Genomic DNA, 24,882 nt, shown 5'->3' on the forward strand with positions numbered 1-24,882 from the left:
GCCAGGGGCTTTTTACGACTGGCAACTCTTGGTCAATACACAGATTTTGGCCCATTTGGCTGGGATGCCTTCCTAAGTAATGTGCCCCCTCAACCTGCTCTATTTCCCCATCTTCATGGCAAGCTTCCTGATGCTGGTGTTTTGATGCCAATTTTGTCCTTGGCACTTGGATGACATGTTTTTTCCAGACTTTTTTCTCTAAATCCCTCTGTGATCATGTACACACCACACACAGGTGTTTCCCACTATGAGCATCCTTTCCACTGAGCTAGGTTCCTGCTTAAAAAAAAAAAAAGTATCCAAAGAGTCAAGCTTGACACAACAGATTACATGGTCTTTAAGATGGATAGTCTATGCTCTGAAACCAGTAGCCCTCTCTATCCTGGTTAAAGAGAGAACCCAGGGGAGTCCTGGAAGTCTTCTTGCTCTTTGCTCCCTGAACCGAGAACAAGCTCTGTTTGCAAAGTCACCTCTCCCAATTCCATTGCTGCCACAAGCTCAGAAAACCCTCCTATGCTGTTATTGTTAGAACATCTGTTACATCTCACAGAGGCTCTCTGGGCTCACGTACTTGCTACCCAAGTGCATGAAGAAGATGACCCATTACTCTCCTTCTCCTGGGGCATGCAGACTGCAGCAGGTGTCAGTTTACATGCTGGCTTGTTAAGCCGGTTTATGTGTTTCTAGTGTCATTTGCCCTTGCCCTAGCCCTTGAAAACTCTGCTGGCTTTAATACTTAGTGATTGTGTAACTTGAACGAGTTTCTTTATTTCATCCATAAAATAGAGGTAATAGGAGTAATTGTCGTAGCTAGCAGGGAGGGCTTATGGTAAGGAGATGCTGCATTCAAAGAGTTTAGCACAGTGATTGGCCCATAATAAGTGGTCACTAAGCTGTAGATGTTATTCTTATCCCCTCTTTTATTATGTGTTCTTGGACCTTCACTGCCAGGGGCAGGGTTGGAAAGGATTTGAGGCCTGCTTAACCAAGGTGGAAATTTGGATCCAGCACAATAACTGTTTGAGATCCACACAAAGGGTTTTAGAAGCCTCAGACATGTAGTAATTCTGTGGGAATGGAGCTTAATAGCCAAGGGAAGGAAGCCAAGCCGGAATCTTTGCTGAAGGGCGCTTGACTTGCGTTTAACAGGCAAACTGGGGCAGGCTTCCAGGCTCAGCTTTGGGGCATCTGTCGAGGGATGAGAAAGATGCTCTCTCCCACCTAACAGACTTGCTCCTCCCCAGCACAGCACAGAGACCTCGCTGATGTCAGCCCCCTTGGGAAGAGCCCTTGAATACAGGAAAGAATCATAATAGCAAGGAAGGGAACTGGAAAAAGATTCGGTGAAACATCAAGGAGAAGGAAATCATAGGCATCGTGATAATTAAAATTAGATAACCCAGAACTTCCCTGGACCTACATTTCTTATGTCACTGTCATCTTTTGTCCCACTTTTTCCTTTCTGCAGATCGTAATCTGTCTTTCCTTAAAGATCTGAGTCACATGTATATATGCGGTAGAGCTTTCCTTGACTGTCCTATTTATAAAAAGAGAGGGCTTCAGACTCTTTATACTAAATAGCCCTTCCTACCTTATGTAGCTATTTTTTCCCTTTATCCACTCATCAAACATTTATTATGGTGACTTTAGACGAGAAATCAAGCTTCATGCTGGAAATAAAATGTTAACAACTTCAGTCTCTGACCTCAAAGTGCTGACTCTACTGTCTTCCCACCAGATTATTGGGTAAACCCCTAAAACTCCATGGACACTTTCTTTGCTTCTTTACAGCACAGTGATCACTAGCATTTGTACATATTTTGCCATCCATTATGTCAGAACTGTTCACCAAAAACAGAAGCCTCTATGGAAGAAACCATATTTGGTACAGAACACCCTTGATTCAGGGCAGGGAATTAGAATATTTAGAGTATAATGGGCTAATGCCGGTTGTCCAAGAGAATGCCATATAATGTCCCACGCTTTCATGGATTAGGGATGTAGAAGTGTTCAGATCATGGGAGAAGCTGTGTATACTAACAGAATACCCTGGATTGTTTCATAGATACAACAGCATCACAGAAAGTAGTTCACAGGCAATATTATAAAGAACCAGCATTTAATGAAGCTGCATGAAACCGTGCATGTATTGTACAAGCACATTTTGTAACCACAGCAGTGTAGAATTCCATCTTTTTAAATAGTAAATACAATCTTGATAAAATCTCTGGTTGAGAATTTAACGGTTCTGATTTAAAACTGCATGTGAATAACCGATTTAAAAAATTAACTAAAAATGCTTTTGAAACACTCCACATCTACAAGGGACTATAAAGTTTGTAGCATTTTAAGATTTATTTTGTTATGCTCAATACTTGAGCAGCAATGAACCTTACATAGTAATTGGCATGTAACAGGTGCTCCATAAGGACCTCTATTCATTCGTATATCCACACATTCACTATTTGCGAAGAATTTGCTGTATGCCAGGTGCTGTAGACATGACAGTGAATGAAGCAGAATGGTTTCTGACTTCGCATGGAGTTTACAATTGAATGGGTGACAAGAGACATATGGCTAGAGAACCAGCAGCAGTTAGACCCCTGTCTATTTTCAGAGCAGATAGGAAGAATTTCTGATTAATCTGAGAAAATGAAGAGAAAGTAGGTAAGTGAATGCAGAAAAGCCAGGGAGTAACTGAGAAGAGACTAGAACGGAGACACCGTGTCTGAGCGATGGCATATCGCATGGTAAGGAATGCGGGAAGGGGAGCAAGGCAGACGGCAGGCACTCCAGGGTCGTACGTCTCCTGCGCACGCTCACATTTTTATACAGATTATACGCATTCTACACACTTCCCTTAAAATATATGGTTTCATCAGGTGCAGATTCTTTGAGTCCTTTCTGCGAAAGACCAAATATCACAGTTTTTATTTGAGTTGAGCAATGCTATTTTTTTTTTTATTATTCAGCATTGATCATAAGGCTCTAATTCTATTTTTTCTCAGTACTGCATAGTGGGACATAAGGAACATGTAGAAGGGTGGCTTCCTCACTTATAGGATTTGCCTTTTGGTTTTCAAAAAAGTGTCTGTTGAATTCTGGATGTCATTTCCCAAAGTTGTATCTCTGCTAGAGCATAGTCTAGCATCAGCAGAACTGGATTTGTGGCCTGGATGTGTGATATGGGGAAGCAGTTTACTGTGATATGCCTCAGCTTCCAGCAGGTTTGTTTGCAGGGATTTTGCTTACGGGCAAAATGGCTAGTCTTTATTGAGTGCCAAGAATGTAGCAGATGCTCAAAAAAAAAAAAAAAACTCTTGCCAGAATAATCATTATAATACTTTATTTCACTTACATTTATTTAATACTAAAACTATCTTACCATGGTTGGCACTGTTAACTTTGGAAAGAACATTGATATATTATCACAACTGATTCTCACAAGACTCTCCCAAACCTCAATTGTTTATATATCACATTCATAATTGTACCATATTTATATATTACCTATATTATCATTTGATATTTTACATTTAAACTTAATTTACTTTTGAAATTAATCTCATCTTAAAGTAATATTATCCATAAAATTACAACTTTAATATGCCAGTTATACTTTTTTCTTCCAAGTACACATCCAAATAAATATTATTTGGAAGTTAAATACAGTTTTTGAACCACTTAACATCATCCAGCATGTCACCAGGGGTATGGTCCCAATTTTCAAAGTTACAGGGCAACTTTGTGAACCAAGTGAAACAAGGATTGCTATGTTTGTTTCACCAATGAGACAGCTGAGGCTCAGAGAAGTTAAGAAGGTTTTTATACTAAATTATAGTCTATACAGCCAGATGTGGAGAGCCTGTGGCTCTCCTGAGGTCATGGAGCTGGATGAGGACAAATTTGGCATTGGAACCCAGGCTGCATACCTCCCTGTTGTAAATTCTTTCTAGCTCACTCTCTCTTTTTGGAAGTTCTTTCTCCTAATATGGAACAGAAGCAATATATTGGTACCACATGCAAGTATAGTAATTTATGAATATTTGATTTATCTAGCATAAGCCAAGAACCCAAGGTATATTTTCATAAAGCTAGTTACAATAACAGGTGATTTATGTTAAAATAAATGAATACATTATTAAAAACATTTTATTAAATATCTACCTATACCTCTAAATTCCCAAATTGTTTTCAATACGCATTGGGATACTCACTCTGCGTGTCCCAAACCCATTAGGGAAATAAATGGTAGCAAAACAGATATATACACTCCCACTTTCACTGGAGTGGAAAGGAATTTGAGGTTAAAGCAAAATGACTTTTAGTAGGGGCATGCTGTGGGGCTGCTAAGTGAGATTTCTTAGATATTTCCTTTGTGAGGAGAACTCTTTTCATTAAGCCATTGTTGATTCTTTGTATTGAATAAGGCTTTGACCAATATATTCATTCATTCATTCATTCAGTTAAAAAACATTGAATATGCTTGTACTATGTACCAGACACTGTTCTAGGTTGGAATACAGTAGTGAAAAAAAGGGAAGTTTTTTTTTTTATTTTTACCTTTATGGAGCTTATACTGATAGTACTGGAAGGACTTAGACACTAAACCAATTTTAAAAATATGTAATTAATCATGGATAGTATGTGTTTTTGAGAAAAATCAATGTCCCTATGCCAGGAGAAGAGGTGGGTATCAGTTTCATATAAGATGTCACAGAGTTCTACACTGACAAGATGACATGAACAAAAACCCGAAGAAGATGAAGGAGTGTTCCTGTGGCCACATTGAGGGAGCTTATTCTGGACAGAGAGGAGAGCAAGTGTGCAAACATCCTGAGGGATGCGCACATCTGGGGGATTCCAGAAATAACCAAAAGGCCAGTGGGGCTGGAGCGAAGTAAGTGAGAGGAGGTGGATCCCAGGGGCAAGGGTGAGGGTCTGTTTGAGAAGGACTTTGGCTTCTTGTCCGGTAATGTGGGTGATGTGTATGTCACCAGCCTGTTTTCTCCAGCAGAAAAAAACTCTGTGTGGCTCTGCTCTCAGAGATGTTTAGGAATTGTCACTGCCTACCAGAGTGCCGGAATGGATGCTGCTAAGTATAATTGAATGACTTCTCTTAGGAGCTTGGTGCTTCCCCAGGTTACCGCTTCATGCTTCACTAAAACACACGACTCAAGATCATCACTAAAGTTGGCAGCATTGAATGAATCATCTGAATGAGTTCAGTGATTCTCTTGACTGATGCCCCATCAGCCACCGACTACCACACTGACTGAGGAGGAAATCATTCACTGAGTCAGTAGAAATGTCTGTGTGCATGATACTTTTAATAATTTTGATTGTCTCGTTGAAAAAATACTGCCCCCCTTTTATAAAGAGCACTGACTCTAGTGGGTACTGAATAAAGTACTTTGCATCTATCTATAAAATTTTAATCTTCACTATAATTCTATAGGGCAGGTTTATTGTTGTTAATTGTAGTTTTAAGAAAAACACATAACATAAAATTTACCATCTTCACTGTAGCATAAGTGTACAGTTTGAGTGTTAAGCATGTTCTTATTGTTGTGCAACAGATATTCAGAACTTTTTCATCTTGCAAAACTGTAACCCTATACCCATTAAACAGCTCTATATTTCCCCCTCCCTAGTGCCTGTTAACCACCATTCTACGTTCTGTTTCTATGCATTTGACTACTTTAGATACCTCATATAAGAGGAATTATATAGTATTTTTTTTTTTTTGACTGGCTTATTTCACTTAGGGGCAGGTTTTTAAAAAATATTGTTTCATTTAAATCCCAGTTTTACACATAAAGAGACCAACGTTTAGAAACTTTAATTAACTTACTTAAAGCCATTCAGTTACTAAGTGGCACTGAGGACTTGAATCCAAGTCTGATGCTAAAACCCATGCACTTAACTACTTACCACTCCACTATTTCTCAAACCAGAATGCTCAGAATCTGTGGGAAGAGGGTGAGGTATGTAGATGTATTCTTGGGGATCTTGGAATTTTCTGTTTCCTTTAAAAGTGTGCACATACTGTACCAGTGTGAGGAATGCAGGGCCAAACTCAAGTGACGGGGCCTGTGGCTTGATGCCAGACCTGAGACCATCCTAGATTCCTCACTTATTAATTTTGTTTGACATGTTGACCTTCCCATTTGTATGTGGAGCTGAGATTAAGAACTCTCTTCACATTCATGTAGATATACTGTGATTGACGCAACACATCAAGCTACGGTGACGGTATTGATGCTGACCATCTACTTACCAAGCCCAGACGGCCCGTTCATTTAGGCTTTCATCCTTAGGTCAGAGAAAACCCTTCACTTAGCAGAGAGAAACTTAATCTTCCTTGTTCCACCACCAGCAAGTACATTTCCAAGGCATTTGATGTCAAAATAAGAATAGTTCATCATATTCATCTTCTCTGCCAATAGCTGTCCATGTGTTCCTTACTTTTTTTCAGAAAAGAGCTAAGATAATTTAAATATTGTTAAACATAAAAGATAAATGTTGGGTGGTTGGTAGGAAATAAATAGAACATTCACAGTGACCACATTTTCCAAACCAAGGAAACCAGGACAGACGGGCTGACGAGTACAAGTGTATTTATGGGGTACGTGGAAGAGACTATTTGATCAAGACTGACCTAGAAATATAGGAACATATGGTCACCCAGAAAACTTGGTATTCTCCATTTTTAGCATATTGAGTTTAAAGGATAATTGTTGGCTTGCCTTGAACAAAAGTAAAAGAACTTCCTTAGGGCAACAGATCTTTAAAGCCATTGACTATGAGGATTGATGGGGATGTTACCCCTAAATCAGACATTTTCAAAGACATATTAATGTAGTGCACTGGGTAGACTTTTTCTTTCTGTATACTTAGTAGGAGAAGAGAATTAGAATATCGTCAATTCCATGCGTTTCATTCAACAAACATTTATTGTTCTCCAGCCGAATGTTGAACTCATCACTAGCTACTTGAGGTAGAGGGGAGGAGTAGGAATCATAGACCTAGAGCACACAAAATACAGTGGGAGAGATACTCATAATAATTTTAATATAATATTTTGAGTGTCATTATTTTACTTTTTAACATGTGCCAGGAGAGTGACTAAGCCTTGACAGTTGGAAGATCATGAGGGCTGGGTTGTCTGTTCTGGATCTTAAACTTTAAATAAAATTTTACCTTGTGGAGAAGGAAATTCTAGATTTTTTGAACCTTAAGCATAATGTCCTTGGTACGATACTTGGTGAATAGGAAGTGCACAATAAAGTTTGGCTTCTCAGCCTTTGGACATTTGGTGAGTACCACTATATGCCAGGTGTTGTGGTAGGGTCACTAAGATACAACAGTTATCATGACCTAGTCTTTAACCTCAGTAAACATGGGTTCGTTGTGGAAACAGGCAAGTAAAGAGGTAATTGCAATACTCCATTGTAAGTCCTCTGGTGGGGTGAACCCTTAAGTGCTATGGCAGACCCAGAGTAGGGTGTCAGGGAAGGCTTCTCAGCCTTGATATACCAGTGAGTTTTGAAAGGTGAGTAGGTTAACCAGGTTAAAAGGTTGGAGAAGGAAGAGGTGAAAAATATTGAATGAATAAATAAGTGGGTCAGAGAGAAAGGAGAGAAGAAAGAAATGGAGGAAGGGAGATAACATATACAAAGGCATGGCTTCCTTGGTAGGGAATAAGTTTATTGTGATTGGACTCTAGGGCTTTTGAAAGTGAGTAACAGGCAATGAAGTTATTAAGATACATGGGATCATTTATGATGGCCATTGTGAGAGCTAGTAGGCAACTTAAACCCATATGATTCAAGCCGGGAAACTGGAAGCTACTGGAGGTGTTTCTGTGGAAGTATTTATATGAGTACTTTAGACATAAACACAATTCTAAAAGTGTAAGGTATTTTGATTTTTTTTTCCTTGACAGATCCCAAAGTATGGTTAACAAAGAACGGAGAAGCTAGTTAGACTATGTTTGTGTGTTAGCTTTACTAGTGGTTTTCCCTTTTTCTTCTCTGTTTCCTTTTTGCCATGTTTGTTTTATCCTATTTTGTCTTTTCTTCTGCTAAGTAATTATTTTTATGCCCTATTTTTAGGGTCAGAATTTTGTTAGCCACATATAAAATCAATATTTAAAGCCAAATCTGCATTTTATGTTGAGGACTACTTTAGCCCTGTAGCTAAGAAAACATTTTGAAGATCAGACAAAATTCCTGGATGGTAACAATATTTAATTATTGTGAACAGGTGGTTTGTATGTTCTCAAAGAGAATCTTATTAATTGATCACTTTTTAAAATCAGCACAACCATAACCTCTCTGTGATGGCATACCAGAGTAAAATTTTACTATGTATACAGCATTTTGTTTTTTTAAGATGTCATTGCCCACCTTGGCCTAGCCCAACTTCCAAAATGTACCTAGTTTACAGTGCCTGATTCAAAGTCTTGGGTCTGCCTCTAAATTACTGTACGTTCGTGGATAAATCAGTACCCTGTCTGGGCTCTTAAATATAACCTAGTTTGGCTCCAACATTCCTCGCTAGTATCTTATTGTCTAGGACAAACAGCTGCTTGCTTTGTGCTTGGCATTCTCAAGAGACTTCCAGAGACTCCTGCTAGTTCCTTTCCCTCGTAACCATGACATCCTCTCTTGTGATCCCTCCAAAATCTCCTACTTCACTTGAAACCAATTTTTCCTTATTGATTCCTTTTTCACCTAAAAAGGTTGTCACAGAAAACTCTGGTCCCCTAACAACCCTCATTTTCCACTTTAAAAAAAAAAAAGGATTAAAAGATATTTTTCACCCATTTCTTCCATATCCACTTCCTGCCTCTGGCAACCACCAATCTGTTCTCTGTATCTATGAGCTTGGTTTTGTTTCTTGGTTTTTTGTTTGTTTGATTAGATCCTACAAATAAGAGGGATCATATGGTGTTTATCTTTCTCTTTCTGACTTATTTCACTTGGATAGGTTCTTGCAAATGGCAAAATTTCGTTTTTTATGGTTGAATAATATTCGTGTGTGTGTGTGTGTGACACAATTTCTTTATTCATTCATCCTTTGATGGACACTTAAGTTACTTAAGTGGTTTCCGTATCTTGGCTATTGTAAATAATGCTGCAATGAACATGGGGTGCATACATCTTTTTGAGTTAGTGGTTTCATTTTCTTCAGATAAATACCCAGAAACGAAATTGCTGGATCATATGCTAGTTTCGTTTCTTTCCTTTCTTTCTTTCTCTTTTCTTTCTTTCTTTCTTTCTTTTTTCTTTCTTTCTTTCTTTCTTTCTTTCTTTCTTTCTTTCTTTCTTTCTTTCTTTCTTTCTTTCTCTTTCTTTCTTTCTTTCTTTCTTTCTTTCTTTCTTTCTTTCTCTTTCTTTCTTTCTTTCTTTCTTTCTTTCTTTCTTTCTTTCTTTCTTTTTTCTTTCTTTCTTTTTCTTCTCTTTTTCTTTCTTTCTCCCTTCCTTCCTTCCCTACCTTCTTTCTTCCTTCCTTCCTTTCTTTCTTTCTTTTTTTGAGGAACCTCCATACTGTACCAATTTACATTCCCACCAACAGTGCACAAGAGTTCCCTTTTCTCCACCTTCTCACCAACACTTGTTATTTCTTGTCTTTTTGATAATAGCCATTTTAACAGGTGTATTTGAGCTTAACATTGCTCTAAACAGTGTAGGAACTGGGAATATAGCCCAAGACACAAGCCCTTCTGCTCAGGAACATAATCATGAGAGGGAAAGAAGCCACAGAGGAAGAACACTGAACCATTGAGCCAGGCTCTCACCTAAATGAGAGAGAAGCCCGTTTCAGATACCCAGAATGTGCTGCCTCCTGCTCTAGGTAGCCTCTTGCCCCGTGTGTATCTTCATCCTTTCTTCCAGCCTCCCTTCACTTGTCATATTTCTTCGTCCTCTTAGCTCTCTCTTTCAGCATCTATTAGAGAAATTGGTGAGTTAGAATTTTCTTATAAACCGTTCCTCTCGGTTTTATCTCTAGAGGAAATAATATTGTTACCTATGTCAATCAAGCAACCACTAAAAATAATTTTATTTTCAGACTGTAATTAATTAATTAGCACCAATGTGCTGAATTAATGTATGATTATTTTTAAATGCTCTTATTTTCTAAACATATCAAAATCAGGATTCCTCTAACTATCTTTGTATATGGGTATGGGCATGGGGCATTTAGAGGAAGATTGGATGCCATCAATAAACAACGGAGCTAAAATAAAAAATTAGACCCAGAGCTGTGCTTTGGGGAATTTTCATCTCTGAATTATTAATTTCAAGGTCTGTTTTTTTAACTCCTTTACTTTCTTTCAAAATGTGAACATGAGTTTTCTTCTGGATATGTGAAGTTTAGGCATGATTTAATCCTCTTAGTATTTACTGAATATTTATTATATGTAATTAGCTAGTCTGAAATCTACAGGGGATTTAAAGAATAAGATCTGTTTTCAGACCATGTGGGAAAAGAGCACTGCAAGAGGGAAAATAAAGCAAATGACTTGGAGCAGAAAACATCTTTTTACATTGAAACATTTGTCTTAGAAACCCACCAGCAGAAAATATAACCATCTCATGATAATTTTAGTTATCTGAAGTTCCTACACTGCCCTCTTTCCTATGTAGATCTCAGGCAAGGATGTGCCTGACATTTGCACTGGGTCTCCAGTGGTGGAGTTATTTATACTAACCCAGTCATATTTTCCTACTAGTTTCTCCTTTACATTGCATGCACATTCGTGGAAAAGTTGGGGGACAGTAGCTCAAGCTGGGTGAGTCTTGTATTCATCATACATGGAGCTCCCAGCTCACTTCCCCCACCTTCATTCTCCAAATTAGAGCAGGGCTCTTTATGGCTTTGTGGTCTCTTTAGGAATACAATACAGACTTTCCCTATTTAGCAGTGCTACCCTAGCAACATGAAGTATAAAATGAAATCATTCCCATCCCAGACTATCTAGTCTCTGAAGACAGTGGCTGAGAATCAGTTTTCCTCCCAGCCCTGTAAACTGCATGGCAGCTGGCCTGCATTAGAAGCAGATATAAAACTAGGCATCTCATTTCACTCTACCCACAGTTTGGTGAGTAGGGTTTGTGTTATTAAGATTAGGGTCATTTGACTTCAGTAAAAGATTAATTTCTTGACTGATCTCTGTTGAGGAGCATGTCGAAATGGGAAATGCAGCTTAAGGGAAAAGAAATCTGAAAATGTCACATGTGCTAGAGATAAAGAAGTGATGGTTTCACATTACCTAATCCAGGGCTAAGCCCAGATGCCCTCACTGGTGAGACTGAGTCTGGGAAGGTGAGTAGTGGGAGGGTGGATTTAGCCCTCTTAAAATTGTCATCACCACCTGTGTAGTGACCTCAAAACAAAATAATTATAGTGTAATTCCTTGATCTGAACAATTTCCATCTTCTCATATGTATCTAGAGTGTAAATGAAAATGTGTTGCACATTTTGCTATTTTTGTATACTGTAACATACAGTACATTACTGTGGTGGATACATGAACCTACGCATTTGATAAAATTGCATGGAACTGAGTACACGCATGCCCACAGGTACACACATAGAAATGAGCACAAAAGAGTCGGAAATCCCTGAATTACATAGATGGGTTGCGTCAATGTCAGTATCCTGGTTGTGATATTGTACTGAAGTTTTTCAAGATGCTACTGTTAGTAGCAGTGAGCAATAGGAAAGTGAGCAATAGGTATGTAGTATCTCTCTGTACTTTCACAGCTGCATGTGAAGCTGCTGTTATCTCAAAGCGAAATTTTTTAAAAAGTTATGAGCTTGTTATGCAAGTGCAGCTTCGAAACAAAGCTAAGCACCCCCTTCAAGCATTGTGGACCCTAATCCTTCCTCTATAGACATTCTGGAACTGACATCCTGAGCCCTGGACACTATTCTTCTGCTGTAAACCATTGTTTAAAAAGTGATTTATGAGAAATAGAGGGCTCTAAGAATGAAAAACCCAAGGAAAATCTGGAACATTGAATTCAGTATTGGAATATGAGATGTTCAAGGCCATTGTGTTCCTCTTAATATCCTTCATGAACTTGTCATGGGATGGGTAGCACCAAATTTTAGCCTTTGATGATCTTATAAAATTAAGAAAAAATAATTTCTTCTTTGCTCAATTCAGATTTCAATTTTTCTAGCTTTTAATCTACATTTAAATATGGTCTAGGGAACTCAGGCCAGACTTCATAATCCCTACTAATGCACAAATGCCCAAACTAGATCACATTATTGCATACTATAGACAAGCTTATTGGTTAGTAACTGTTCTAACAGTCTCTTCCATCTCCTAAAAACTTGGGCTTCCCAATAATGTATAACTATTCTATATTTCTGTGTCTTCAATTTAGTTTTTTTCCTTCACAAAGACATACTATTGGGCATCTCTAAATAAATCGATCAGTCAGATGCTATTACCATTCCATATATACTATGGCAGTTTTCCTTATATTTGTTCCAAATCTTCAATTATAACAGTAGATATAATACCCTGAATAGTCTCATTAAGTGGTATTTTATATACTGTTCAGCCTAGCTGTAGGTTATAAAACTACTTATTAATGTTCTTCAGCTAAACATTTAGTTAAACTAGAACTCCATGCATCATGTGATATTAGGAATCAAAATGTGGAATGCTATTGGGCACTAATGTTAAAGCAAAATCAATCGTAAAAGTCCACTGAGATACTTTTAACAGTTATCTATTTTTAAATAAATCTTCAGCTAATATATATGCAGCTCATAATGATCTGTTATAGTGCTGAGGCTTATTTTATATTCACAGGTATTAAGAACATTTTATTTGGGATCTCAGATCTTTCACTTGTGCTAGTAACAGAGAAAAATGAACAAGTTTGAATTTCATATCTTATTTCTCCACACCATTCTCGGAGTTCTTCTTCAGCTGGTATTATTTATTCATTGATTTCTGTATGTGAAACATTACACTGAGAATGGTTTGGAAGTGAAAAAATGCTGAGATTAGGAAATGTAATAATGGTTCAGAATATTCACAACCAATATGTAGTAGTTTATCACTTGCTGGGATGGCCATATAGACACAAATTCTGGGTGAGAATATGGCTGCTGGCCGCAAGGAGCTTATTATCAAACTGGCAGAAAGGATTAGCAAGACTGTAATAAATTCTGTCATAGAGGTATGGCATTTACAAGTCACAGCTCCAAAGAAAGGCTACTTAATCACAAAGCAGATAGGCAGTGAAGTAAGGAGAGAGAAGACCAGAGGGAGGAGAATGAGAAAATAAAAAGGCCGCTGGGAAAGCCTTCTCTTAGGAGGAGGCGAAGGAGTTGGCAGTGTTTCCAAAAAGAGAGGTACTGTCACTCAGTTCCAGACCAAGCTGGATGCAAACAGATTCGGTGTTTGCAAGGCAAGACCTGCATCTACTTACATAGAATATATGAAGGAAATATGGAGGCATGTTGAAGGTGTGTGTATGTGTCTGTGAGCATGTGTGTGTGTGTGTGTGTGTCTGGTAATTAGTGAAAGTGAGGCTATTGAATTTAAAGTTACAAGTAAAAAACTTTTTTCTTCAGGTGGCTTGAAACCAAAGCTATTCTGGAGACCTGTGATGTGCAATATAAGGAGAGAAAAAGGAAAATTAAAAACTTGACTTAACAGGAATGCAATCAGGATTGCACTGGTTTTAGCTTGAAATGAATATATAAAAAGTACTATTAAGTGCTTTTGAATGTGTTTCGTTTTTTGTTTTTGCATTAGACCCCAGAATATATGACATTGTCAAAAATAGCCAATAAGGTCTGTGACTAAGAAAGAAATATGCTAGGAATGTTGTCACTAAAGTAACTAAAACCTGTAATATACAAAATGTGATTATAAAGTAATAACACTAATTCTATAATCCATATATAAATTTTTCTTGTCTATTTATAGTTACCCTCACAGTTTAAATTCTATGTAGGCTGATGTCTCTTTAGAAAATAGTTTTCTGAAAAAATGTATATGGAAAATGCACTGGTAAGTCCAAGTGATAATTAAATTGTTTTCTCTCCCTCTTTCTTTTCCTTTTGCTCTCTCCTGTTCTTCCTCTCTCCCCTACCCCTCTCTGTTTCTGTCATTTTCTCCCTCTCTATTTTCCACATGTTTTATAAAGGTTATTTTCTTATGCTGGTTTTAAGCCAGGTCTATGGGTTAGAACCACTTCTTTAAAAAGAACTGCCATTATTTACCATGTTTAGGTGCAATTTAACTTCTAGTTATGAGAGAGGGCAATTACATTTGAAGGAAGTAACAGTTTGCTTCCAAAGAAAAATTTGCTGATGAAATAATTCTACTGTTAAAGGGTAGCGTGACTATTAATTCACTGAATACATATTTATTGAACACTTTTTACAGAACAACCACTGTGCACAGGGAAAAAATGGTAAGCAAAATAGTTGTGCGCTCTGCCCTCAAGAAATGTGCCTCTAGCAACACATTCTGGATAATCCAAAAAATAAAAATGATAAAGTCTAATCTATATTTTTAGAATTTGTAAATTGCTAGGTTTCTAAAAGTTGTTCCACTGTTTCATCCAGCAAAGTTGGACAGTGAAAAGAGAGATCAGAATTCTCTGGTCGACACAACTATAGCCACGCAGGACCTATCATTAAAGAGCACGGCAGATTGGAACCCAGGAAGTAGGTGCCCGCACAAAGCTTTTTGCCTCTAGGAAGCATCCCCACATGGCTTCCGTGTTTCCTGCCCAGGGCCCACTGCTACATCATACGGTACCCTCTGGAGAAGATGTAGCCCAGCACCAGGGTTCATGGTTTCGGGCTGATTGCACAGCTTTGCTCACAGACCTCTTTACTCACTCCACGTCACACTTAAGTGAAGCTCAATTACTGAGTATTCCTATTAAACGCAATATGCAGTAAGAACGCTTTTTATGATAGGGAAAAGCACTGAATCTCAAAGATCAACCATAACCAAAATATATCTTCCAAACCACCAAAAGGGGAATGTAGACATCATTTAATACAAAACATTAGAAATTAAGTCTTTAAAATGTGCCTCTGGCAACTGGTTCTACCTCATGTGGCAATACATCATATAAGCTAAAGCGTTTTGGTGATGTATTGCTCTAATCTATCCCAAAGAGCTCTCTCTGAGAGCATATTAGTGCAATACATCATCGCTGGGGGAGGCTGTGGTGCTCACGTAGCAGTCTGTGGCCTGGCAGGTACAGAGCATCACTTCAACCCTAAAGCTAAAGCACGGGGATCCCCTGATGCAGTGGCCACCCAGCGATCAAGGCAAGGATGTTGCACAATTTGTGGGCTGTGAAGGAAACCTAGGATCCTGTTGGCTGTCAGCAAATGTTAAGTAAAACTCCAGAAGACTATAGTCTCCTCCTCAATATGCTCAACAGCCCAGTAGAATAATTCACTTTGTGCCATTCCCTTTTGGAAATCACCCTTCTTGCTCGATTTTGCAGAGTGCTTCTGGGTGAAGTTAATATTTGGATTTCTCTCCTGGGTAGATACTAGGAGACCTGAGAGAGCTGGAGCAAGATGATGTTACAGTTTGATACTTCTTTTATGTATGCATCTAACCTCTTCTGTTTGAAGTTAATTTGATTTTACCTGCATAGAAAAGGAGCCTTGGGAGATGATTTTTATTAGAGATATGCTCAACCATTCAGTTTCTAAACTTGCAAACTGGAGGAAATTGAAGAGTGCTTGAAGACTGAAACTTTTGGTGCATATCCAAATTTCACTCTAGATCGTTTTTCTTGACAAAAGCCAATATCTCAAGCAGTTTTGAAGAACATCCTCTTACGATCATTTGACAATTTAAGTGAACTTGTAAGATGTCCACCGGTTTCTTCTATTTTTATTGGTTAGATGGCATTTTGGACTGCTTCCTTTTACTGGCATTCTACATGCACAGGGTTTCTAATCTCTTCATTTATTGACTAGGAGACAAGAATAAAAAAGGTGGACTATTTTTTAGGGTAAACACAAGTCTTCTATCAGTATATTAAGGCCTTATAAGGCCCAGTGCTATGTACACATAACTAGGAGACACCATTGGAGGCAGTTTTTGCATCTGTAACAACACAAATAAAGGAAATTTCAACAGGACATGTTTGCTATATGATAATATGATGCCATTATCTATACATATAATTCTTCAGGGCAGCTTGTAGCAGAAGTCACTGAATTTATAGTGGGATCACTTGTCATAAAACCCTTGATGAAGTTATTCCTTCATTGAAGATGGAGTGCACTGTATACAATCTTTCTTACTGGGCCAATCATATTGTATTTTATGTAAGTTTAGTGTTGCTAGATTTGCTAGAGCAGTGGGTGTTATCTTCTTGTATTCAGGAAGTACTGGAAGAGTTTATTAGGAGAGGCAATCCTTGTGCTTGATCTGTGGCTTAATGACCAGCCATCTGTTACGTGCGTAGTTGCAGAGAAATGCGGTTAAGAAAAATCACCCTGCTATTTCTTTCCCATGATTTCAAAAGTAGCTTTTACATCCATTCTCTCTTACTCTTTTTACTTTGTAGTTAATTGTCCTAGCCCAGAGTGCAGTGTAGTATTTGGAGGTTAGGAACTAAGAGTAAGGGTCGTGTAGCCACATCATCTGGGTTCCAATCTTCCTTCCAGTGACTAACTCTGTAACTGTGGCTTGGTTGGGCCGAGCCACTTTAGTTTTCTGGCTGTCAGTTTCTTTATCTGTGAAATGGGGGTGATATTACTACTTACCACATGAGGCTATCAGAAAAAAAATGAAATGAAAATATCCCTACAGAGTTCTTTGTGCAATGCCTGTGATACACAGAAAAGATCCAATACATGGTAGCTATTCTTATTATGCAAGTGAGAAACTCAAATTGTCATAGAAACCTAAATTCTCCATCACTTTTCTGAAATTACTCAGTTTTACATCTTTTTGTGGCTCCATCTCCAATGAGCAGCTGTTTCATTCCTAATCTTTACTTGCTGATAATATGTACAAAAATATAATCATATTTAGTTGTGAACCTCTAAAGGTAAATATACCTTCTACATGTTTATATTTCTCACAATCAAATTCAAAAATTATCACCACCGTACAACCGTGGATGAAAAAGTCCGCATACAGGTCCTTCTTCTGAGTCCTAGACAGAGATCCACAAATTTGACTTTAGATTCGTAACATTATTTTTGTTTCTGTCTGTTTCTGTCTCATCACATTCTAATCAGCTGTGTATGTTCCTAACTCCCTCCATCAGGCTGGGAACTCTTCAAGTCCATAGACTGGATCATTTTATCCTTATGTCTTCAGCACCTGGTCCAGCCCCTGACACAAAGTCCACATATTGAAACTGTCTCCTAAGTCATCCTCATACCTGATAGAAATTTTAGATGTGACTGTAATAATATATTTTAGATTCACCAGAAAAGCACTTTTGCACACTGTCCAATTCTATATCAATAAAGACAAGGCTATAAATACTCATAATTGCTGCCAAGGAGGTAAGACAGCTGTTATCCCTACCAATCAGATGAGGAAGCTGGGAAAGTACTTACCCAAATTCACACAATTAATGGCAGAGCTGAAACTAGAGCTGAAATTGCTTGATACTTTAAAACTCATTCCAGTGCCCAATAGGTTCTGTCTGCTGAGAAAATGAATAATCCTGAAGATTAGTGTTGGATAGGGAAAAAGAAAGTTTATTTTTTTTCAGAGAGCCCTTTTTTTCCTCAGAGATTGTCAGGGTTTATTCATATGTTAGAACTATGTGCTGGGATTTAACGTTATGTAACGAAATGAGCTTTCAGTAACTGTGTGACTGTGAGAAAGTTACTTAAACTCTCTCAGTTTTGATTGCTGTATCTGAAAATGGGTATACAAAGTACCTGCCTTGGAAAGTGGACACAGTAATGCTCCTAATGGCTACCAATGCATACGGGTTAGCACACACTGGGCATTAATCAGTGGTGGCTATTAATGTTGTCATTAGCTATGAGATGACCAATATTACCCTCATAAGAGATGACCTAAATAAGCCTCTTTTTATGAAAGAACACACTAAAAGATGTGTTTGAAAAAGCAGAAGAGGCCAGACCAGACAAGAAAGATCCTTACATTTAAAAAAGAAAATAGTATACAGTAATGATGTTCTTTTTTGCCCAAAGTGCATTGGAAACAATTTCTGGCAGCAGAATTTGCTACAGCATCATATATATTACCTGTCTGGTATTGACCACACATTGTAAGTGTCAGAAAGCTTTCACTGTACAGAAAGCCTTGCTATTGCAGTAAGATGGGGATATATCCTACAAAGGATATAAAAGTTTATACAGTTTAAAGAAGATATGCAGGGAAAAATGATTTATTTTTCTGGTACTAATCTTATTCTTAATTTCCCATTCCTGGTGATGGTGGTTTGAGGGCAGGGAGTAGAGAAATTTTCCAATTTTAGATCACTCATTTTCCTCTTGTCTAAAAGTACTTCAAGTAAATGTTCAGTCAACTCAGATTTCAAATTCTCTATCAGAGGTTTTTCTCCCCCTTAAGTAAGGGGAAATTTCTCTTTGCATCCCCAGGATCTGGGGGAGGGACTTCTGTTCTGAAAGCTTTCCTTGAAATCATCCCTGGACTCCCTGAGGTGTCCCTCATCAGCCTGGTCTCTACCATCCTTGTGGACTGAGACATGAGTGGCCCTTGCTAGTGATTAGGGCACTGTGTGGGCATACGCCCTTTTGGGCTTGAGATTTTGTGTTGCCTTTAGATCCAGATTCTACAAGCCTCAATGTTTGAGCTCCAAGCTTCTTCTGATCCCTTGGTCCTCCTAGGGTCTCTGGGTCTACCTGGAAAACCCAAGAACTTCTCTGCAACCTGCTACAGTCTTTGAGGTTTCCTTGGATATCTTTCTCTGAAGTTACCGCCTCTACTCTCAGGCCTTGATGGATAGAGCACCTTATCAAAATCAAAGCTTCTCTGAGATGCTTTCATTTCCCCCAGGGAAGTGTAACACTGGCACCAGTGGTTTCTGAATTATCCAGTCATATCTGGGTGTTCGGTCTTTTTTTTTTTTAAAGCTCTTTATTGGAGTATAATTTGCTTTATACTGTTGTGCCGTTTCTGCTGTACAACAAAGTGAATCAGCTGTATTTATACATATACCCCCATATCCCCTCCCTCCCTACCCCAGCCCTCTAAGTCATTCCCAATCATCAAGTTGATCTCCCTGTGTGATGCAGCAGCTTCCCACTAGCTATCTATTTTACATTTGGTAGTGTATATATGTCAACGCTACTCTCTCACTTCGTTCAGCTCTGGTTGGGGAAGAGGGTCACTCCATCTGCCTTCTTTTCCCTTTTTTTTTCCCTCTTTCTGAGCTCTTCCTGCAAGCATCTAAATTTTTTTTTCCTTCCTGTGTGGTGGGAACTTACCCTGTAATTTGCTGCTCTGTGGTTCATGGGCACCTCCTACCCTGTGCTGAAATGTTAAAGTGTGCAAATTCTTTTAGATGTTTACTTTTCCTCTCAAAAATTGTGGCTTTTACAAACAAAAAAAATAAATGCTTATTTTATGATTTCACTATGGAATTTTAAAAAAACTTAGACTCCAAACTGAGCAGAACTACAGGTTTCTCAAATATGTTCAGCCATAGTTTTAGTGGGCGAGGGAATCAAGAGACAACAAGAAAAGAGAAATTAAACAGAAATACCCTGGGACAATTAGGAATTAAGATTATGCAGGATAAAATTACACAGGCTCACCTTTTAACAAAATTTATCTCCACTGTATCTAAGAATGTAAAAGCTACTTCTTTTTTGGCCTTCTCAAGACAATACAATATTCTTCAAATTTCTAACTTATTGACTGAGTTTTCTTCCCTGTGCAAAACTAATTTTCTAAATGGGCATTTATAATTTTACCTTTTTAAAGCAATCAGCTATTACATTTGTGCTTCTAATCCTCTAATCATCACTGTGGGAAATATTTTATATTGTGATAATTTAAACCAGTATCTCCTTTACAGACTTCCTGGTGTCAACTAGATTCTTTAAGAAATAGATCCTTGGGTTTACAGCTAAAGTTATAATCAGTAAACATGTAATTTTTGCTCCAGTGTAGACATCCTGATTTCAGGTTTGAACTTAGAGCTGCTTCTTGAAAGAGAGTCTTCATTTACTAACTGATTTCTCCTAACCTGGTCAAAACCAGTTGAACATTGTAATTCATGAGTAACCGTCCCAACCGCTTCTTCCATCTTCACCGGCCCTTTCTCCCCATGCCCTTGCTGATATGTGTTAGAATGAAAAGCATCAACACTACTGCCCTCATTTAAGAGTTACCAGGAAAAGCTCTTGCATTATTTTCATGAGATAACCAATATTTTTTTCCACCAATATTTATTCAACAAATACAGGGAGATTTACAACTGCCTAGCACATGAAGTATGGTGCTAAAGTACACACCTCTCTCTGATCCAATCACAAAATTGACCAAGCTACAGAAAATACTTTGATTTTAAAATAAATGTGTATCTATGGCCCTTACCATCACTTTGAGTCTTTTATAAGACTCAGCATCATATGAACATCATGAAGGGCTTCATATTATAAATTTACCGTAAAATAGATATACAATAATAAATAGAAGAAAAATATTTCTGAGCCTCCCATCACTGGTCAAGCATGCCTATTTAGTGGTTCTGTTTTACTTTTGGTCTGGATTTTTTTTTTTAATCTATCCATATTTTGTATCTAATTTTTTTTGTGACCTATGGGTCACACATATAACACAGCTGCCCAAGCCTAGGATTGCTTTCTGCAGGTCAACCAGGGACCAAAGCAATGACTCATGTGAAAAGCTCATTGTGAGAGTTCTTAAATAAGTCATGTATGAATGAACACACTTACAAATCCACTAAAAGTAAAGCTTTTCCTCAGTAATACCTCGGCATGAGGAAGAAGGAGCAGATGATTTGATTTATCACATTTATAAGAAATTAATTCTAAATGGGATTATAAATCTCAATTAATGAGATTTAATGTAGTTAATAGCCCCAGCCTACTTACCAGTGCTATGGAAACGCCCAAGTTTTTTGTGGAATAAAGGCATTTTATATTCTACTTCTGGATCTTTCTGCCTTAGTACTCTACTGCCAGCCCATCTCCTAACCCTTCTTCCTCTCTGGAATAACACTTTCTCAAGAGCCAGGCTTGCTCTGTTTTGCTCCTCAAAGATATTCCTACTTTGATACTGGCTCATTATAGGCCTGAGAAAACATCAATAGTAAATATTCTAACAGGGCCACTAACTTTTGTTTGTTATTTAATTTAGTAATAAACTAGAGAATCAGAAATCCACATGTATGGACACCATGAATTTTGACAGTAATTACTTGAAAGAGTCCCTGTAATAGATATGGTCTAAAGGCTTTACTCTGAATTCTTTATTCTTTTGTTTATAATCCTTTACAGTGCTCTAATTTCATCATATAATTACAGTGCTGTTGATCACAAAGAGACAAAATTTATATAATTTTTATATTCCATTTTGGTCACACTGGCTGATTAATACAAGAATACTAGCTATACACCTGTAGAAGTTAGTTCACAAGCAGTGGCAGAAGCTAGGAGGCTGGATTCTATTGGCCTTTCAGTGCCTGTGAGCTGTCGAATTAATTTTTATTTATTCATCACTATTTTAAAAAAAATCTTGAGTGAGTAGTCTAGTTTACACATTTGAACTGTAGATTGGTGAATGTCAGAGATCTATTGTAGTTCTCAAGTCAATATGATTGATTCTCAAGGTGATTTCAATGACAAGTCATTGAAAAAAAATATATATGCCTTAAAATTTTAGCTGGTTTCCATGAAAGTTAATGCCAGGATCTTTATTTTTGGGGTAATTGTCATTATTAAAGGTAACTGCATTGTAGGTTGTGTTCGGGCAGGAGCTAAATTATTTGGTCTTTGTGAGGCTTGGTTTGTTTCTATAATATTGTTAAGAGCAAGGACCTTGCACAGACCACTTGGGTTTGAAACTTGTTTCTTTCAGTTTCAAATGATGTGAGCTCAGTTTCCTCATCTGTGAAACAGAAACTCCAATTCTACCAGTCATCGTGTTGCGCAGCTCCTAGGACATTGTAGTCTAATGAATGTGCCGCGAGGAATTCTGTGGCAGGGAGCCTGTTCCTCTATCTCAGCAGGTTGTCCTGAGGATTAAATGAGTGAAATACTTAAAATATTGTTTAAGGACTCTATACGTGTTTGCTATCATTATCCTTTGGGTAAAAGTGGTTTTATTAATGACTTGTACCCTTAAAAATTAATGATGTGTTCTGATTCTAATTTTAATGATATCTAATGATTTTTCCCAAAAACTACTTCTAGTTACTGTCACTTGTTCTAATAAATAAGTTTCTAACAGACTAAATTAGGCTCTTTAATCCTAGAAAAATACTGTACTTCAGTGCTGTACTAGGCTATATTGGAGCCTAAAGCAAAAGGAACAATGAGTAATACCGATCCTATCTTTATTTAAAATTTTAATATTTTGTTTATCATAGATGTTTTTGTATTTTTTAAAAAATATTGCATTGGAATGTTATTTGTTTTGATTACTGAGTTTTTAGCACCCCCCACATCCTAGAGGAATGCCTCACTCACTTTACCCATTTTACCCTAGTCCTGGCCCTGCTGCTCTGACTTCATCTGCTATAATGGAAAAACTGCTCCCAATTTTCATGTGCTTGGCATATCACTATTCTCTTGCTGACTCTAAGAGGAGGCTGTAGTAGCCAAATCTAAATCTAGACCCTGGAAACTGACCCTTAGAATGCCATTGCTACTAATGCTAAATCTCATTTTTTTATTTTCCACCTACAAGGTAACTTAGAAAATCTTAGTTTATGGAATCCTTAAATTTCAAAACAAGTTTTGTACTCACTTGAAAACATGGTCAGGCAATTTGGTCTTAAGAGTGAAATGAGCACAAAATAAGTGTGACACCAAATCAAAGTACCATAGGGCAGTCAAGTGAACAATAATTATCCTGAAATCAAGGGAGAAAGAGAGTGGGATGAAACCCAAGGGGAATTTTTTACTGGTAGCATTAAGAGAACCACAATTAGTCAAATGAACCACTTGGAAGAAAAGGCCTAAGGTGTGTCTTTACTTACGGATGATGAGGTTGACCATGCTGGCTAAGTACAAAGGAACTCAGCCAGTATCCTGTGGGATGATGGGGAGCATGAACTAAAAACCACATACAAGTTTGGAATCAGATAAATGTTGAGTTGCACTCCTCCTTGGTCATCTGTTAGCTGTGCAGTTTGGACAAGATACTTAAATTCTCTGAGCCTTAATATGCCTATGTCACCAGGCTGTCATGAGTTTATGTAAGTAGCTAAAAATGCACAGGGAGCATAGCAGGGGCTTAATGGGTGATTACTGGTGCTGTTATGACTCACATTAACATATATCCAGCAGCATGCTAGCCAATCAAGGGATAAAGAGACAGCTAAATGATTAGGTCTGAAGGGAAGGATACGTGTCCATATTGGCCTGAGAGCTGGCCAACCTAGGGTCAGATCAGCATCTATGTGCTGGTGTGCCCAGCCAGCCCTCTTAATTTCTAAGTAAAGCAAGAAAATGGCACCAAACAGATAAGAATCCAGGGATCTAGCCAGGCTTCTCGTTGCCCAAGAGTGCAGGGAGGCTTCAGCAAACCAGTAGAGAAAGAGAGAGCTGGGCTGACTCAGAAAACTGCTCTTCCAGAGAGAGAAAGGGGTTGGGACCTGGGCTGGCGGAATGTAGAAAACTGAGAGAAGGAGCTGTTGACAGCAGTACTTAGGGGGTGATGACTGCAACAGGCCTTTATTACACACAAACCTCAGTACATTCTCACAGTAATGACTTGTAGGCTGGTACTGTTCATCTTAAGCTGCTGAAAGATACTTACGTTCTCATCTTTATTTTCTTAAACTAGTGTTTATTTTTAAAAATCTCTTATCTCCTCCTCATTCTACAGTACAGTTGTGTAAAAAAAAAAAAAAAATCTTTTCGTGAACTTGGGACTTTCCAGAGCCCAGATAACATTTCAGGGCATTTTCCTTTTCCAAGTCCTTAGAGAAAACATACCTGGTAGCCAGTGCTTATACAATGTCTAGGAACCTGGCTGAATCATTAAAAAAATGCAGCCATCTGGATATTTGGTCTAGGATGCTCAGTAAAACAAAACAAGAAAATTCAATTATCGATTATTCATTCACTGAAATGAATAAGCTGAGTATATTGTTCAATAACTTATAAACATCGGCTTAGACTGATCTCCATAGGGAGGAAATGTGTGAGAAATTACATGATTTCATTTTATTTTTATTAGCAACTAATGAATTTTCCAAGCAGTCAAGAAATTTAAGCATATTATCATCCTCCAAAGCAAGGAGACCCCATTCCCATTTCTCTCCCAGAATTTTGAAGCATTTCCCCCCCCCCCCTTCCATTTTTGGGCTACCTGAGATACCCGGATGCAGTATTCATTTAATCCTGGACACCAAAGTCAGTTTTCCTTGGGTTATATGTGAGTTTGGTCTTTATATTTTTTATTTTAGTGAATTTTTCTTGGCAAAGATCCTGCTCTGCCTGGGAGCTGATTGAGCTTCCGTAGAGCCAATATGTTTCTCAGTTCTCCAATTTAAATGCTGCCAAAAATTTCCTAACATGTGCCATGAGAAATTCAGCAGCACATAAAACCCCATTCATTAAATAAACAATTAACTAAGCAACCCTTGGCAAAAGGCACAACCCATCTGACATTTGAAGCACTCGGGACCTTCCAAAGGAAAT

The 24,882-nt window shown here is 37.9% G+C and overlaps 1 protein-coding gene across 19 annotated transcripts in view; it reads left to right on the forward strand.

Annotated features, from left to right (window-relative positions):
* The window catches only part of NRXN1 (neurexin 1), a 1,070,346-nt gene that overhangs the window by 442,488 nt on the left and 602,976 nt on the right, over window positions 1–24,882 (forward strand). The gene's annotated exons all lie outside the window — the stretch shown is intronic.

Source organism: Hippopotamus amphibius, chromosome 7, assembly GCF_030028045.1.
Source record: "Hippopotamus amphibius kiboko isolate mHipAmp2 chromosome 7, mHipAmp2.hap2, whole genome shotgun sequence".
Taxonomy (NCBI): Eukaryota; Metazoa; Chordata; class Mammalia; order Artiodactyla; family Hippopotamidae; genus Hippopotamus; species Hippopotamus amphibius.